Below are 20,736 nucleotides of genomic sequence, written 5' to 3'. Positions count from 1 at the left end.
CCTATCCTTGTCAGCCTCACACTCTTAACCGTGCAAGCCAACAACTTACCTAGATGTCGAGTGATCTAGTACAAACAGACAACGTGCCCTCACCGATTTGATGCACTTTCATTATACGCACGGACCATGTCGAGAACATGGACCGGGCGAGTTGGCCGTGTGGTTAGGGGTGCACAGCTTTGAGCTTGCATCCGGGAGACAGTGGGGTAAAACCCCACTGCTGGGAGGCCTAAGATGGTTTTCCGTGTTTTTATATTTTCACACCAGGCAAATTCTGGTGCTGTACCTTCATTAAATCCACGGCCCCATCCTTCCCACTCCCAGGCCTTCCCTGTCCTATCGTCGTCAAAAGACCTATTTGTGCCGTTGGACGTAAAGCAAATTGCAAAGAAAACAAGAACACCGAGTGGGGCTGAGTGGTTCAGGCTGTTCAGCCACTGGCCTTTTGATCCCAACTTGGCAGGTTCGATTCTGGCTCAGTCCGGTGGTATTTTAAGGTGCTCAAATACGTCAGCCTCGTTGTCGGTAGATTTACTGACACATAAAAGAACATCTGCGGGACTGAATTCCGGCACCTTGGTATCTCCGAAAACCGTTAAAGTAGTTAGTGGGACGTAAAGCCAATAACATTATTATTAAACCTTCGAACTGTTCAAACTGCAAGGCGCAACTCCTGCCCATTTCTGAGAAAATAGAATAGGCATTTTTCAAGAGTTCACAAGACCAGCGAGCAACATATTTATTCCTACAACTTAGAAAAAGCACTCTGCATCAAGAGTTCTTGCTGCTATCTGCTTCTCTGTGGGAAATCGGATGTTACAGTACTTATTGGAAATATGTCTACATATTGTAAAACGTTGATTTTTTTCAAGAATTACGTAGCTATAGTTACAATTGATAGTAACGAGTTTAATATCACATTAAATACCCGGCATCTCACTAGCTTTTGCTTTTTATTCGGGTTAAGGGTAGATCAAAGCATCCACAAAATGTTTTCCACACGTCTTCGGTGATATATTTGTTTTTAGTCGTTTAGAGTACGGTATCCCCTTCATTATATAGGGCAGGCGGTAAAAGAAATCAAAAAGGACTTTGAGGAGGAATCTCTATCCAAGGAGATGAAATCGAAATTTTTAAATAATTGGATGAAATTTTTATTTCATCAGAGTCCGCAGATCTGGAGAAACTGCTGAATGGTATAAACACAGTCTTGGAGGAGGATTACAAGATGAAAGAAAGTAAATCCAAACAAAAGTAATGACGTGATTGGAACAAAGTCAAGTGATGCAGGAAATATTACGAAGGGCGTACTATATTGTTTTACACTTTATTTTTTCTACTCAAATAAAGTACATTACACATCAGTTGTTACGTCCACCTTCTCAACATAATCTCCTTGTAATTGTATGCACCATTGCCATCGATGTGTCAGTCTTTCCAGACCTTCCTAAAAACATTCTTTTGGACTGCTGGGAACCCATACCTTGACAGCTGTGTCCATTTCTGGAAAATCCGCAAAACGGCGACCACGTATATGTTTCTTAATGTTCTCGAACAGGTGATAATCACTTCGTGCCAAGTCGGGAGAGTATGGTGGGTGTGGCAGCACCGTGAATCCCATTTGATTAATGGCAGCGATGGTCTCTGGGCTAGTGTGGGGGCGGGTATTGTCATGTTGCAGAAGCACACCTTTAGCCCATTTTCCTGGCCGCTTAGTCTGAATGGTACGACGTAAGCGCTTAAGGGTAGCCACATATGCTGCGCGGTTAATCGTGGCCCCAAATTCCAATCAGTCAATGAGGATGATTCCTTTTGTGTCCCAGAACACTGTCGCCATTCGCTGCCAACTGATGGCACTGTTCGACATTTCTTTGGCGGTGGACTGCCCCTATGCTTCCATTTAACGAATGTTGTTTCGTTTGTGGTCATGGTAATGGAGCCATATCTCATCACCAGTCACAAGCCTAACCATGAAGTCGGATGGATCTTGATCATGGCGTTGCAAAAGTTCTCTGCATACGTCCACATGCCTCTGCTTTTCGTCTGCAGACAAGAGTCTAGGCACCCACGTGGATGACACCTTCCCCAACTGTAAGTGGCCGTGCACGATCAGCTGCAGGGTGTTTTGGCTAATTCCCGTGGCTGCCTCCATTTACATAAATGTGATGCATTTGTTTCCTTGGATGGTGTGTTCGACTCGGGAATGTTGGCTGGTGTTGACACTGTCACATTCCTTCCAGAAATGGTTCAGTTGTCCACCAATGTGCGCCCTGTTTTCCAACCTTCCACCCAGTTGTAAATTGATTTCCGTGACGGCGCATGTTCTCCACAGACTGCCACCAAGCGCCGATGAATTTCTTCTTTGGTAACGCCTTCTTTCTATAAGAGCCACGTCGTATAGCAATGTTCCTGACGGATGCTATCCGCGTTGTCTGCTCCTACGCCGACAGTGTTGTTATGAAATGGCTATGACGACTGCATTCGTTGGCCTATGTGCTTGTGTTGCTACCAAAAGGTGGAACAAGACACTAGTTACACGTCACCATCTTCAAAAGTAAAATGTGAACCATACCCGGATGTACAAAAATTAACTGTGAAACAATATAGTACGCCCCTCGTAGATTAGAAAATAAAGTCTTGAAGGAAGTAGATGGTTATTGTTACTTTGGTTGGACGGTAACTAATGATGGCACAAGTATGGAGGATATAAAATGCAGACTAGCACAAGCAAGGGAGGCCTCACTTAAAAAAGATATTTGCTCGCATCGAACATCGATATAGGAATTAGAAAGGTGTTTTTGAAGACTTTAATCTGGAGCGTGGCATTGTATGGAATTGAAACGTGGGCAATAACTAACGCAGGACGAATGAGAACAGAAGCTTTTGAAATGTGGTGTTACAGAATAATGTTGAAGGTGATATGGATAGATTATATCACGTATAAAGAGATAGTGAATCGAATTGGCGAGAGGACAACGATTCGGTGAAATTAGACCAGAAGAGAGAGAATGATAAGGCACATCTGAAGACAACCAGGACCTGTTCAGTTACTTTTTGAGGGAGGTGAAAATGGTAAGAATGAAAGGGGTAGACCAAGGCATGAATATCAATCGTATTAGAGTAGGATGTAGTGATTACGTAGAAATGAAAAGGTTCGCACAGGGTAGGGTGGCATGGAATGGTTGTTCAAACCCGTCTATGGACTGATGACCCAAACTACACAACGTGGTTTTAGGAGCTGTGTTTCATCTAAGAATGCCATATAAACCGGGACGGTACTGAACATAATAAGCATAGAAGCAGTAACATATAAGGCATCTAACGTACCGAACTAAGGCTGCATTTAGCAGAATTTCTGGTTGAAGCATTGTGGAATTCATTCTCTTAACTGCATTCTCCTGAAAACGTACGAAGGCATTTATTCTGTAAGTACTTCCTCGTCCGCCTCTGTGGTGTAGTGGTTAGTGTGAGTAGCTGCCAGGGATTCACTCAGCCTCGGGAGGTCAAATTAGTAGAGGTGGGTTCGATTCCCCCTCAGCCATCCTGGAATTGGTTTTCCGTCGTTTCCCACTTCTCCTCCAGGCAAATGCCGGGATGGTACGTAACTTAAGGCCACGGCCGCTTCCTTCCACCTTTCTTATCTATCCCTTCCAACCTTCCCATCTCGCACGAGGCCCCTGTTCAGCATAGCAGGTGAGGCTGCCTGGGCGATGTACTGGTCATTCTCCACTGCCCTTGAGGCGGAATCCCTCGCTAAGTCCGAGGGAAAAGCCAGACCTGGAGGGTAAACAGCATAAGAAAGAAAGAAGAAAGTACTTCCTCACAAGGTGTTTTCAAATTATGAAGGAAAGCAATCAACGAAAATACTACGAGGTTAGGTGCAATCCGTGGATCACGAGTGTGTAAACCTGAGAGCTTGTTCGTTGCGCTAAGCGTTCATTGTGAGAACTTGGTGTGTGCTGGCATTGTTAAGCTGCTCTTTGCCGTAAGCGTTCACTGATGATGATGATGATGATGATGATGATGATGATGATGATGATGATGATGCTTGCTGTTTAGAGGGGCCTAACATCTAGGTCATCGGCCCCTATGGTACGATTTGAGACGAAATGCGAGTACAATTTAAAAATAATAAAATATTCATCCACTGACCAGAATTCAAAGCGGGATGATGAGGAATGAACTGATGAATATGAATTTAAAACAATCAGTGGATAGGATGCGCAATGCCTCACATCCCCAGAAACAATATTACTGACCAAGGGACTGCTTCCAAAGCCCAATCCTGAAACGATGATGCTTGTCTAAATGGGCCAATATCTATGGCAACGATCCCGCATAATGGCACTTATCGCTAGTAAAAGAGAACAATGGTATTTCTCAAGTTGCGGTACTAATCAAAGGTAGCGTAAACTCACGGTGTTCCGAACATTATGGTACTACTCACAAGTATTGTACCTCGTACAGGTAACGCAGACCTATGGTGTTTCTCACACAATGGCGCCACTCACAGCCAACGCAAACCGATGAGGCTCCTCAGCTAGGTGTACTAATAACGGGCGCCGGTATTCCCGTAGTGTTCCTCACATAGTGGGTACTAATCACAGGCAACGCAGACCCACGGTGTCGCTCATATAGTGGTACAACTCACAGGGTACGCCCAGACCTATGGTGTTGCTCACATGGGTACGACTCACGGGTACTGGAAACCCACAGTCCACACGCACTGCTGCTACGAATCACAAACCTATTGTGTACCTAATATAGTGGCACTAGTCGTGATGGTACTAAACAGAAGTAGTTTCATGTTTCTAAGAAAATCATCCTTTTGGTCGCCCCTTTTAGTCGCCTCTCACGACCGGCAGGGGATACCGTGGGTGTATTTTTCGTCTGCGTTCCCCACCCACAGGGGGTAGAGAGAGAGAAAAAAGAAGAAGAAAGAAGGGATCCGTCACTTCGAACAATGAAGTAACGGACGAAGAAAGGCAAGGGCCACGAATGGCATGGAAATGAAAGACACCCTAGGCCTCGAATGCTCTAATACCGTCGGGGTCGGAAAAGAACAAGAGTTGACCAAGGGAGGTCGGACAGGATAGACGAAAATGAGGAGCCTGGCACAAGTGGAAGCAATGCTAAGACTGAGCTAAGGGCCCCGTGGTCGCCAACCCACGCTCCCAAGTTGAGAGCCCCTTGGGCCCTTTTAGTCGCTTCTTACGACAGGCAGGGGATACCGCGGGTGTATTCTACATGTGCGTCCCCCACCCTCAGGGGGTTAAGCGTTCATTATGGGAACTTGGTGCGTGCTGGCCGTGTTATGCTGCTCTTTGCCGTAAGCGTTCATTATGTGAACTTGGTGCGTGCTGGCCTTGTTATGCTGCTCTTTGCCGTAAGCGTTCATTATGGGAACCTGGTGCGTGCTGGCCGTGTTATGCTGCTCTTTGCCGTAAGCGTTCATTAAGGGAACTTGGTGCGTGCTGGCCGTGTTATGCTGCTCTTTGCCGTAAGCGTTCATTATGTGAACTTGGTGCGTGCTGGCCGTGTTATGCTGCTCTTCGCCGTAAGCGTTCATTATGTGAACTTGGTGCGTGCTGGCCTTGTTATGCTGCTCTTTGCCGTAAGCGTTCATTATGTGAACTTGGTGCGTGCTGGCCGTGTTATGCTGCTCTTTGCCGTAAGCGTTCATTATGTGAACTTGGTGCGTGCTGGCCGTGTTATGCTGCTCTTTGCCGTAAGCGTTCATTATGGGAACTTGGTGCGTGCTGGCATTGTTATGCTGCTCTATTCCGTAAGCGTTCATTATGGGAACTTGCTGCGTGCTGGCATTGTTATGCTGCTCTTTTCCGTAAGCGTTCATTATGGGAACTTGGTGCGTGCTGGCATTGTTATGCTGCTCTTTTCCGTAAGCGTTCATTATGTGAACTTGGTGCGTGCTGGCATTGTTATGCTGCTCTTTTCCGTAAGCGTTCATTGTGGAAATTTGGTGCGTGCTGGTCTATTTAGGCTGTGAGTTTACTTGTTTGCCGTAAGCGTTCGTTGGAAAAGGAACTAAACTTTAAATACCTTACAGAAGGAGAATGCCTTTGCTGGCAGGACCTAGTGTTTACAGTGCACTATGTCTTCTGATATAGGCTAAAGCAATATTGTTACTTTCATTGATCTGTCTCTGTCTTATACTTGGCTTTGACAATATGAAAGTGACTGAGGTATGAGCGATGCTATTAATGCCATTCCTTCTGCAGCCAGTCCCGGCTATGAATCGTGTGAACATGTTGCTCATAGGGTCTGTTGGTGCATGCATTTCAGTGGGCTAGGCAGACTGATATGTAACAGCAACTTCCGGCTCGGCGAGGAAAGCAACGGGAAACTACCTCACTCCTCATTTCCGTAGTACGCCTATTCAGTGATGCTTAGGCCATCTATGACAGCTGATGGCAGAGCTGTTGAGTATCCAACCAGTCATAGGGCTGAAGACTGAACATACATACATACATACATACATACATACATACATACATACATACATACATACATACATACATACATACATACATACATACATACATACATACATACATACATACATACATACATACATACTGTGGCCGTTCACGGTACTTTAGATACCATATCGTGACATCCCATATCAATAATATGCCGTTCTCCGCGACATTATACGAACGATGCGCTGCTACTTCAGAGGACAAGAGGCTCTGCGCGCGTAATGACAAGGGCGAGTCATACGCTAGCCAGCAATTAGGATGTTTCTCTCTCCTGTGCGAGTGAGTTGGAAGGAGTAAAAAGTCATGTGACAGCCCGCGAGCCATGCTTAATAAGTCGGGTTAACTTAGGGAGAAGTAATTCCCTAAATATTTGTTGGTGATTTTAGTGATACCAACCAAAATCTTCATTTGTTTCAGAATTTTCAATATTAATAATAAGAATCGTGTGATATTTGACTTACGCATCTAATATTCATGAATAAGAGCTTGTCATGATCAGGGAATTATTTAGTTAAAGATGACAACGAAACTTCTTCCATTTATTCAACTTATCATTGATTACGTTATCTGAATCGGTGCAGAGAATTACAGAACGTCGTCACAGGTCTGGCGAGGTGAGCCTATCCTGGAGTTTGGCAAGACGCAAGTCAATCATTGCACAAGTGGTAAATGACGCTTTGGCGATTATAATTAAACCGCCGATCCTAAGAGAATAAGATTCGATCAGTAAAATATGGAAGGTCAGAGCTATCTTTTGATATGCAGATCATCGCCGACAAACGGCTTTTTACGGAACGAATCCCGATATGAAGGCGTACTTAACTCCCACTCTCGGTTTTTTCCTCTGTCTTACAAAAGAAATCGGACAGGAGACCACTTACCCACTATCTACTGTGTCTGCGTGCTGTCCAGACGTGTTAATATTTTGCACGACCTGTGAGATTGTGCAATACTTTCATTAAGTGATGAAGTACTGCAATTGTGAGATTTAACTAGCAGAAGTACTGCATAAATCATTATTTAAGCGCAGTGATTATTGACGTGCACACATTGTGTAAATTTCGTGTATTTATAACATTTTGTATCATGGTGTAATCACCGAAGGTAGTGAACGAGGAATAACCCACCTGTTATGAGCTGCGTAGCATTGTTGGAATTACAATTAGAACGCTGAAAAGGCGAATTTGTTCAGGAAATTGTGGCTCACGCATAATAATAATAATAATAATAATAATAATAATAGTAATAATTGGGCAGCGTCTGCTGAAGGTACAAACGTGGATGTGAGTTGTCTTACATTGTGAGGGGATGTGAAATAAGCAAATAAGTGACCCTTAACGTTGGATTACAGTGCAAGTGAATACGTGATAGTTCAGCAATATTGGGATAAATTTAACCATGCCTGAGTGTAGTGCGTATTACAAGTTGACCCAATTATAACCATAGTGTTTTCCCCTTTGCATATTGGAACGAGTGATCGCTTATCTGGGAAGAGAATACACGAGTCACTTACCTACCCAGCATCTCATTGTGTTGGATACCTCCAGGATTATTATGCACGGTGAAGTCTACAAGATGAGGAATCTTATCCCGGAAACGAACCAAGGACCTCACGACATCAAAGGCAGCAAGATGATGGCTTAAGCCATTATGAGTGTGCTTCCTCGGACAAGAATAATCACTCAAGATAAGTACATTTTAAAATTTACTATGTTTGAAAGTCATTTCCCTCCTGTACATAGTTAGAATTAGCATGTCAAGTAGATTAAAAATGTGAATGATGATCGCAGGCTGTTCGAAGGGATTAAACATTTTAGTTTGTGTAGTAGGAAGTTTGTTACTGGCATGATGACCAGTAGTTAATTTAAACCCCTTGGAAAGAAATGCATGTTAGTTATAAGATTCCAGTAATGATTTTTTTTGGTCTTCAAGAAGTGTTATGATGGATGGAAGTGGTATCCATCTAGGTAATCTCCAATGTTATGATAAAATGAGATGCTCTGCCTCTTCAAAGAATACGAGGATGACTTGTATGTCATGTATAAGACGGAGTATTTGAGGAGTTCAAAATGATGTTTTTAGATGCGAGTATAATTTCTAGATCGTGAACTTAATATGTATTTTTTTATTGAATGTCTTGAATTAATATCCCTTATGTAAATATGTGCGAGTGTTCGTGGTATTGAGCCGGAAGTGGTGGTCGGTGAATATTTTTCGATTGATAGTCAAGGCGATATAAATATGTGCCAGAGATAATTTATGCAAAGCGTGAAGAAATGCACCACGCTAGTTATATTGGGATTAGGTTGAATAGAACCATGTGAGAATTAACATGTTAGCGTTGAGCTTGAAGAAGCCGTGTTGGCCCGAATTTTATATCGAGGCAGCTTATTAAAGAGAGATATCTTCCCCCGACTGTATGAAAGGGAGGCGGACGAAAGTACCGTTACGCTAGAGAAAGTACCAGCTGGGTACAAGGGCTGATGAAGCTGTGGGCACGGTACAAGCCTTGACTGTGGAGCATTGAGTGACCATTCACCTTTTAACAATATCCGACGGACATTTACGCATAGAGTAGTTAATTGTCACCGCGATTGAATTAATATATTGGGAACAATAGACTTCCTCCCAATTTTATTTTTGTTCATTCCATCCGATCTAGAAATTCAAAACATGCATTGCAGTAAGAAGACCATGAGTTCGACCCCATCTAGGGCAACATGTATTATTGCTATTATTTTTGGTAATGGAAGGACCATTCCCTCCATATAATCTTGTATATATGATAAAGGGTCATATTATATGTTTAGTAGTAGTTGAGTGTATTATTACATGTAAAATATCGTGTGATTGTCCACGCGCCATCCATAAGTCCAATATTATTTTATGTTAATTGATTAAATTTTTTTAAACCTGGAGAAATATGCCTATGCGATTAGTTACACCTTTGTAAATAATAATGAAGTTAGTTATTCGGGCTAAATATGACTTTCAGATATTTTGGAATGTGCTTGTCATAATTAACATACTGTCTTAATCCTTGATTGCGTAATGATACGATCACAAGAAATTATGATATGTCAAAACTCCAGTTCATGATTAGAAAGCTGGAATGATATCACAAAGGGTGATCATTATAGTGCCGATTATTATGTATAATTAATTGATTAATTAATTAATAAATGCCTAACAATGTTGTGAATGATAGAGGTAGTATCAAGTGAAAGGCCTCTAAATATCGGGATTATTGGTGTGGAATACTAATTCCACAAGACAATTAAATAATAATTTCATTAATTTGAATCCCGCATTTTTTTGTAAGTAAGATTATTTACGGCACATTTCGTTTTAGTTGTGGATGTTCTTTCTCAGTTGATAATAAATCTGATATTCATAAAACTTTAAAACATCATTCTTCTGATTTAGTAGTGACGTTGTATTCCTCTTATATATTGAGATACCTACTTATAAATAATTTATTTAATGCCCATTAGTCCGAACGTACCATAGACCTGGAATGCTCTAAAATTATAGCCGTGGTTATTCTGAAGTAAGGATGATGAGAATTCGATTCTAGGGCCGTTCGTCGAAGATCTCATCACGTATTTTCCATTCGGCCGATGCACTCACGAATTATTATTATTATTATTATTATTATTATTATTATTATTATTATTATTATTATTATTATTATTATTGTGCACTGAAGCCCCGGACAGGCACAAAATTGACGCCTATGGTTCGTGGAGCATTGTTGTGTATGGGCAAGTTTTATATCGCTATTGTGGTGCTATAAGTGACGTCCAAAAGCGAGTTGCGTATTGCTTGGCGGGCAAGGCTGTTAAAGCACAAGCTTGAACACCACTATGATGAATGGAAATACCGAATGCATTTGTATAATTAAATTTGTTAGGAAAGAGGAATACAAGATAGATGAAATCAGAACGTGTGAATATATTATTTATAAGGAATTAACATGTCAGATGGAGTGTTTAAGCCACGACCATCGACAGGTATACCACACGTGACGATATTAAAAAGAGTGACAGAAATAAATTAAATTTTGATAGGAAGAAGAATGAAAGATCGTGTGTCCAGTTTAAATGGAAACATACACGGTAGTCACTCGCAATTATAGTAGACCCAATGAAGTTGTGGAACTTCAAGGAAACAATGAAATGATTTTCCCATTATGAGGATAAAGTGGCTGGAAAGAATTCTTCGAATTCTACCGGTTACGGGTCTATGCTCAAGGTGATGCATTTGCAGCAGGCCTTAGTAATTTAGGGGACATTCCATTATTAATGAATTGGATATTACGGTTGAGAAGGGAAGCCTCATCCTATTATTCTCATTTCTTTTTAATGATAAACAGTGAAATGTTGTCAGCGCATAGACGAGTAACTATCTGCTAAAGCATTTTATTAGTCTTGAAGTTGAATGCATCCAATGTTTATTTAAAATACCATATTTTTGGTACATGTAAAGCACCGAGCCCGTCCTATGTCGCGGGTTCGATTAATTTTATTTAGAAAGGGCTAAAGTAAAGTAATTTAAATGTTATTTCGGGATATTATTGGTGAATAAGCCATATGAATACTGAGAAATTTACAGTTAATTGTTAGGAGGCGTGACACAGCTGTTGTGAAGCTGATTTTGATTTTTGATTTTTTTTAATTTGAGAAAAAATATATATATATACACGCCTGCCTAAAATTAGGTAATTGAATCACTGTGATTAAGACAATTGTGATCATTTTTGGTTCGGGGGGTACACCTTTTCAAATATTCTCAGAATGGAAGAGTTGAGAGGAATGATGTCCAAAATGATGGCGGACAATCAGGAACGTTTTGAAAAACAGGAGCAGGCAAATGTGGAGTTGAGGGAGCAGTTAGATGAACGTTTAAGGAAACAGGAACAGGCTAGTGAGAAACAGGAACAGGCTAGTGTGAAACTTGACGAACTTTTTGGGAATCAGGAAAGGCAACTCACTGAGCGTTTAGAAAAATATGAGACGTCGTGTAAGGCCCAAGGTGCAGAATTAAAACAACATATCACTTCACATATTGATGACGTAAATGACAGTATAGGGTCGATGACCGAAAAAATGGAGCAGACATATACTCGTTTAGACCAGCGTTTGAGGGAAGTAGACGCGAAGATGATCGCCTGTGAACAGAAGATTGAAAATCTGGAAACGAAGGTGGATACCGAAGCTGAAGAGATCGGAAATTTACGGACCGAATTCGAGGAGTTGTCATTAAAACTCAGGAACTTGGTGGACAACTGACTCAGGTCATAGAGTGTACCGAAGTAAGATTTCAGGAATGTTTTAACCAGAATATAAACCCAGTAAAGGACGAATTGCGTTTATACACCAAGGGAAAGCAACGGGAAACCCAGAAATTAATTGAAAATCTTGAGAATAATGTTGAGAAATATGAATTAAAGGCTATTAAAGCGTGTATTAAGGTCGATGTACATGATCAATTCATTCAAGAATTACAAGAAGAAGTTGAGAATTTTAAAATTCAGGGATTTCAAGGAGATGAGGTATTGAAACCAATCTTAAAGAAACAAGATAAGAATCAGCAGGACGTTCAAGGGAATGAGACCGAACCAGAAGTAACGCGAGACACGTCACATATTAATGAGACTCCTCCAAGTCGTCTTCCTCCAAGATACAGTTCGACTCCTGTGGACATGAGCTCGATGCCATTTTATCACTTCATCCGTATGTCCAATGATGAACCAAAGAAGTTTGGATCCAACACACACATGACACCTAAAGGTTTTCTTGCTGAGATGGATCAATACTTTATAGACCATAACATACCTATAGACAGCGTCTTAGATTATTGAGAGATACCTTGCCGAACAACCTCTCATTTGGTTCAAGGCATTTAAAACTGTTTCGACAGCTATGAAGAATTCAAACGTCGATTCCTCGATAGGTACTGGGGGATCGAATCTCAGCAGAATTTACGTTTAGAGCTTTATTCTAGGCGATATTCCGCCGCCGGTCAAACAAGGTTTTCAGAGTACTTCACTCATCAGCTTTTACGTATGAAAGAGCTTGATAGCCCACCATCAGAATTAGAATTGGTCTCAGCGATAGGTAAACAGCTACCGCTGGAGGTACAAAAGACACACATTTCAGCAAATGTTAGGACGGCTGTTGAAGCTGAACGTATACTACGCCAGCTTGATCAAACTATTAATAGCGGACACTTTAAACAGAGACATCAGGAGGCGATCAATACCATGAACGTAGAACAAAAAGAAGGGTCGTTTAAATCCAGAAATCAGGGTACAAATACCGAAGAATGTAAAGTAATTTACCCAACACCGAGGAGAGATAATAAGAACCCTCCAACATGGAATTGGCCCAGGGATCCATATCGAGACGCTTGGAACTCTCGAAATTATGAATATCAACGTCGAACGGAGAGAAGAAATGGACCCAGGTATAATCAAGGGGACAGATTTCGCAGACCATACTCTAGATGGAAAAATGGCAAACGTCAGACATGGGAAAGACCTAGAATTTCGGATAGCCAGATACAAGAACGTCAAGCCGAATCTCGTAGATATGTCGAGCAGTTAAGAAACCAGCCGACTGGAACAGATAAGTGGCAGAAACCAATTCAGAAAATGGCCACTTCAGGAGAATGTAAAGGAGTTGTGAGCTTTCAAACTCAAACCCAAGATACATGTAACCAGGAAAATAGACTCAATCCCCATGCTACTGAATATTCCGTAGGGGGTGGAGCTATAAGGAAAATAAACCTGTAAATCTTTGAAGTATACTCGAAAGGCAGAGGAAAGAATAGTAAGCTAACGATGTAGTAGAAGAGAACTGCATATTTATACATACAACGTTGCATTAGTTTTATCACCATAAGAATAGATAATAAGATGTGCCAGGAATATTACCCGCAGAAGATCCTAGAGATCAAGGTAATGAAGACCTGAGTGAAGAAGATGAGAACGAGGAGATGCCTGACGCTGTAGATGATCCTGAGATCGACGAAGAAGAAGATGATGTGAATTGCATACTCATGGAACAAGATTGCCAAGACGAAGATTACGATGATGACACTTTAGATGAAGAGGATTGCTCCGAATGGGCGGAAAGACGTGATATGATGACATTGGCATATTTACGTATTTTTATGGAAAGATATGAAATCATACAGGAAAATACAATTCTTCGTAAGATTCAATCATGAATATTTGAATTACTATGAGATTGGTAAGAAAAATCACTGTTTGTGATTTTTTTTAGTCAAAGCAGGCGAGAGATGTGACCGTTCACGGTACTTTAGATACCATATCGTGACATCCCATATCAATAATATGCCGTTTTCCGCGACATTATACGAACGATGCGCTGCTACTTCAGAGGACAAGAGGCTCTGTGCGCGTAATGACAGGGCGAGTCATACGCTAGCCAGCAATTAGGATGTTTCTCTCTCCTGCGCGAGTGAGTTGGAAGGAGTAAGAAGTCATGTGACAGCCCGCGAGCCATGCTTAATAAGTCGGGTTAACTTAGGGAGAAGTAATTCCCTAAATATTTGTTGGTGATTTTAGTGATACCAACCAAAATCTTCATTTGTTTCAGAATTTTCAATATTATTAATAATAATAAGAATCATGTGATATTTGACTTACGCATCTAATATTCATGAATACGAGCTTGTCATGATCAGGGAATTATTTAGTTAAAGATGACAACGAAACTTCTTCCATTTATTCAACTTATCATTGATTACGTGATCTGAATCGGTGCAGAGAATTACAGAACGTCGTCACAGGTCTGGCGAGGTGAGCCTATCCTGGAGTTTGGCAAGACGCAACTCAATCATTGCACAAGTGGTAAATGACGCCTTGGCGATTATAATTAAACCGCCGATCCTAAGAGAATAAGATTCGATCAGTAAAATATGGAAGGTCAGAGCTATATTTTGATATGCAGATCATCGCCGACAAACGGCTTTTTACGGAACGACCCCCGATATGAAGGCGTACTTAACTCCCACTCTTGATTTCTTCCTCTGTCTTACAAAAGAAATCGGACAGGAGACCACTTACCCACTATCTACTGTGTCTCCGTGATGTCCAGACGTGTTAATATTGTGCACGACCTGTGAGATTGTGCAACACTTTCATTAAGTGATGAAGTACTGCAATTGTGAGATTTAACTAGCAGAAGTACTGCATAAATCATTATTTAAGCGCAGTGATTATTGACGTGCACACATTGTGTAAATTTCGTGTATTTATAACATTTCGTATCATGGCGTAATCACCGAAGATAGTGAACGAGGAATAACCCACCTGTTATGAGCTGCGTAGCATTCAAGCTACTGTTATATATGTTCGATGGATTCGTTTGTGGCTAGATTAATTCACTACTAGTAAAATACAGTGTAGTGTTGCGGGAGCATTGTTGGAATTACAATTAGAACGTTGAAAAGGTGAATTTGTTCAGGAAATTGTGACTCACGCATAATAATAATAATAATAATAATAATAATAATAATAATAATAATAAAATAAAAATAAAAATAAAAATAAAAATAAAAATAATAATAATAATAATAATAATAATAATAATAATAATAATAATAATAATAATAATAATAATAATAATAATTGGGCAGCGTCTGCTGAAAGTACAAACGTGGATGTGAGTTGTCTTACATTTTGAGGGGATGTGAAATAAGGAAATAAGTGACCCTTAACGTTGGATTACAGTGCAAGTGAATACGTGATAATTCAGCAATATTGGGTAAATTTAACCATGCCTGAGTGTAGTGCGTATTACAAGTTGACCCAATTATAACCATAGTGTTTTCCCCTTTGCATATTGGAACGAGTGATCGCTTATCTGGGAAGAGAATACACGAGTCACTTACCTACCCAGCATCTCATTGTGTTGGATACCTCCAGGATTATTATGCACGGCGAAGTCTACAAGATGAGGAATCTTATCCCGGAAACGAACCAAGGACCTCACGACATCAAAGGCAGCAAGATGATGGCTTAAGCCGTTATGAGCGTGCTTCCTCGGACAAGAATGATCACTCATGATAAGTACATTTTAAAATTTACTATGTTTGAAAGTCATTTCCCTCCCGTACATAGTTAGAATTAGCATGTCAAGTAGATTAAAAATGTGAATGATGATCGCAGGCTGTTCGAAGGGATTAAAAATTTTAGTTTGTGTAGTAGGAAGTTTGTTACTGGCATGATGACCAGTAGTTAATTTAAACCCCTTGGAAAGAAAAGCATGTTAGTTATAAGATTCCAGTAATGATTCTTCTTTTTTTGGTCTTCAAGAATGTTATGATGGATGGAAGTGGTATCCATCTAGGTAATCTCCAATGTTGTGATAAAATGAGATGCTCTGCCTCTTCAAAGAATACGAGGATGACTTGTATGTCATGTATAAGACGGAGCATTTGAGGAGTTCAAAATGATATTTTTAGATGCGAGTATAATTTCTAGATCGTGAACTTAATATGTATTTTTTTATAGAATGTCTTGAATTAATATCCCTTATGTAAATATGTGCGAGTGTTCGTGGTATTGAGCCGGAAGTGGTGGTCGGTGAATATTTGTCGATTGATAGTCAAGGCGATATAAATATGTGCCAGAGGTAATTTATGCAAAGCGTGAAGAATTGCACCACGCTAGTTATATTGGGATTAGGTTGAATAGAACCATGTGAGAATTAACATGTTAGCGTTGAGCTTGAAGAAGCCGTGTTGGCCCGAATTTTATATCGAGGCAGCTTATTAAAGAGAGATATCTTCCCCCGACTGTGTGAAAGGGAGGCAGACGAAAGTACCGTTACGCTAGAGAAAGTACCAGCTGGGTACAAGGGCTGATGAAGCTGTGGGCACGGTACAAGCCTTGACTGTGGAGCATTGAGTGACCATTCACCTTTTAACAATATCCGACGGACATTTACGCATAGAGTAGTTAATTGTCACCGCGATTGAATTAATATATTAGGAACAATAGACTTCCTCCCAATTTTATTTTTGTTCATTCCATCCGATCTAGAAATTCAAAACATGCATCCTGCAGTAAGAAGACCATGAGTTCGACCCCATCTAGGGCAACATGTATTATTGCTATTATTTTTGGTAATGGAAGGACCATTCCCTTCATATAATCTTGTATATATGATAAAGGGTCATATTATATGTTTAGTAGTAGTTGAGTGTATTATTACATGTAAAATATCGTGTGATTGTCCCGCGCCATCCATAAGTCCAATATGATTTTATGTTAATTGATTAAATCGAATTTTTTGTAATCCCGGAGAAATATGCCTATGCGATTAGTTACACCTTTGTAAATAATAATGAAGTTAGTTATTAGGGCTAAATATGACTTTCAGATATTTTGGAATGTGCTTGTCATAATTAACATACTGTCTTAATCCTTGATTGCGTAATGATACGATCACAAGAAATTATGATATGTCAAAACTCCAGTTCATGATTAGAAAGCTGGAATGATATCACAAAGGGTGACCATTATAGTGCCGATTATTATGTATAATTAATTGATTAATTAATTAATAAATGCCTAACAATGTTGTGAATGATAGAGGTAGTATCAAGTGAAAGGCCTCTAAATATCGGGATTATTGGTGTGGAATACTAATTCCACAAGACAATTAAATAATAATTTCATTAATTTGAATCCCGCATTTTTTTGTAAGTAAGATTATTTACGGCACATTTCGTTTTAGTTGTGGATGTTCTTTCTCAGTTGATAATAAATCTGATATTCATAAAACTTTAAAACATCATTCTTCTGATTTAGTAGTGACGTTGTATTCCTCTTATATATTGAGATACCTACTTATAAATAATTTATTTAATGCCCATTAGTCCGAACGTACCACAGACCTGGAATGCTCTGAAATTATAGCCGTTGTTATTCTGAAGTAGGGATGATGAGAGTTCGATTCTAGGGCCGTTCGTCGAAGATCTCATCACGTATTTTCCATTCGGCCGATGCACTCACGAATTATTATTATTATTATTATTATTATGGTTATTATTATTATTATTATTATTATTGTGCACTGAAGCCCCGGACAGGCACAATACATATATACATACATACATACATACATACATACATACATACATACATACATACATACATACATACATACATACATACATACATACATACATACATACATACATACATACATACATTCATACATACATATACAAAAGGAGAGCGTATAAACGCCATGAAAACATACATTTTTGCATTGGGAACGGTAAGGTTAATTTACCACTACACATTAGCATAGGAAAATAAACACAACGGAAATTGTTCTCATGGACTGCAAATCCATATGTGGCTGAGAGGCATGGCCAGTCTTAAGGAAAATGGATAGGAAGAGCACTGTCAGAACTAGGCCATCGATATGGTAACAGTATTATACTTAAAATCCATTAATTAAAACAGAAGTACATGTTTCGTTCTATCAACTCACACACAATATTTATGTTTATTTCTGTTTAAATACTTACGAACTTGAAATCTAGAATTTATCTTAATGAAGTCCTGCCTTGATTCCAATTCAGCATATAATGTATTCTTGTTGCTATACATAGGTGCAATCCTTTCTATTTACAACTTTATTGGTATTTCTACAATTGGGCTTTCATGAGCGTAATAATAGTTTCAGTTTTAGATTGTTGAAATGTATCTTCGAACAAAAAGAAATTCCTTACTTACTTACTTACTCCATGGCTCTACGGCCCTTTAAGGACGTTGGCCTCCTTGACCACAGCTCTCCAGTCGTCCTAGTCTTCAGCACGCCTACGCCACCTCCTGACTCCAACGGTCCTCAGATCAGTCTCCACATCCTCCAGCTATCTCATCCGGGGCCGACCTCTCCTTCTCCTGCCCCCAGGGTGTCCTATCAGTGCTTTCCTTGGAAGTCTTCCCTCCTCCATCCGTTGTACATGCCCCAACCATCCAATTCGTCTCATTTTGATTGATGTCACCAAGTCCGGCTCCTTATAAAATAATCTTATTTCTTCATTTGTTCTGATTCTCCATAAATCTCCCTCCTTCACCGGTTCAAATATCTTCCTCAGTACTTCCCTTTCCCACACATTTAATCTCCTCTCTGTGGCCTCAGTCAATACCCATGCCTCACTTCCATACATAAGCAATGGTTTAATTATTGTTTTGTAGAAGTTTTTACTTCTCAGAAGGGGATACAATGCCCTGTAGGATCTGTTGGCAGCCTTAATTCGATTTACAATATCTGTCACAACTTTATTTTCTGATGTTATTACTGAGCCAAGATATGTGAATTCCTTAGTGATGAATTTCCCATTTAGCCTATGGGCAAGTATTTAAATTGTATTTTTATTTTCTGTTACCCACAGTTTCACCAGTTTTTTAAATTGATACTTTCTTCACAATTCTATCATTTCTGAGCACAGTTTGTTCAAAAACTTTATGAAATACAACTTAAGTGTTCTAGAGCCGTATTTTGAAAACACCTGCTGGTCTGAAAATAACCGCCTCAATCCTATCTTACTTCGATCTCTAAAACCTCCAAAAATCTGATGTATTCATGCCAGGAAGCACTTACTAACGGGTTTCAATGTTCTAACATAAGACGCTTTGCTTAATTCGAAAGGGTACATTTCGAGTTGTAACTGTTTTCTAGGTTATAATAAATTATGTAAGAACTAAGTACACACCAATTTTTATAAAAGAAACGTTTTAACAAGTCTATTTTTGAAAGTCAATTATGTAACGGCTAAAAATTTAAATACTCTTCCTGAAAAATCGTGGATTCTGATTTTTAACCTTTTCGTTCTCAGCCATCGGTATGGAGTATTTCTAAAAATATGATCTGGTGTTGTTTGAGTCATCAGTCCATAGACTGGTTTGATGCAGCTCTCCATGCCACCCTATCCTGTGCTAACCTTTTCATTTCTACGTAGCTATTGCATCCTACATCTGCTCTAATCTGTTTGTCATATTCATACCTTGGTCTACCCCTACCGTTCTTGCCACCTACACTTCCTTCAAAAACAAACTGAACAAGTCCTGGGTGTCTTAAGATGTGTCCTATCATTCTATCTCTTCTTCTCGTCAAATGTAGCCAAATCGATCTCCTCTCACCAATTCGATTCAGTATCTCTTCATTAGTGATTCGATCTATCCATCTCACCTTCAGCATTCTTCTGTAACACCACATTTCAAAAGCTTCTATTCTCTTTCTTTCTGAGCTAGTTATCGTCCATGTTTCACTTCCATACAATGCCACGCTCCACACAAAAGTCTTCAAAAACATCTTTCTAATTCCGATATCAATGTTTGAAGTGAGCAAATTTATTTTCTTAAGAAAGCTCTTCCTTGCTTGTGCTAGTCTGCATTTTATGTCCTCCTTACTTCTGCCATCGTTGGTTATTTTACTACCCAAATAACAATATTCATCTACTTCCTTTAAGACTTCGTTTCCTAATCTAATATTCCCTACATCACCTGCCTTCGTTCGACTGCACTCCATTACTTTTGTTTTGGACTTATTTATTTTCATCTTGTACTCCTTACCTAAGACTTCATCCATACCATTCAGCAACTTCTCGAGATCTTCTGCAGTCTCAGATAAAATAACAATATCATCGGCAAATCTCAAGGTTTTGATTTCCTCTCCTTGGACTGTGATTCCCTTTCCAAATTTCTCTTTGATTTCCTTTACTGCCTGTTCTATGTAAACATTGAAAAGGAGAGGGGACAAACTGCAGCCTTGCCTCACTCCTTTCTGGATTGCTGCTTCTTTTTCAAAGCCCTCGATTCTTATCACTGCAGACTGATTTTTATACAGGTTGTAGATAATTCTTCGTTCTCGGTATCTGATCCCTATCATCTTCAGAATCATAAATAGCCTGGTCCAATCAACATTATCGAATGCCTTTTCTAGATCTACGAATGCCATGTACGTTGGCTTGTCCTTCTTGATTCGATCCTCTAAGATCAGACGCAAAGTCAGGATTGCTTCACGTGTTCCTACATTTCTTCTGAAGCCAAATTGATCTTTCCCCAACTCAGCTTCAACTTGTTTTTCCATTCTTCTGTAAATAATACGTGTTAAAATTTTGCAGGCATGAGATACTAAACTAATAGTGCGGTAGTTTTCACACCTGTCAGCACCGGCTTTCTTGG

Source organism: Anabrus simplex, chromosome 2, assembly GCF_040414725.1.
Source record: "Anabrus simplex isolate iqAnaSimp1 chromosome 2, ASM4041472v1, whole genome shotgun sequence".
NCBI lineage: Eukaryota > Metazoa > Arthropoda > Insecta > Orthoptera > Tettigoniidae > Anabrus > Anabrus simplex.
Note: the sequence above shows the minus strand (reverse complement) of the source record.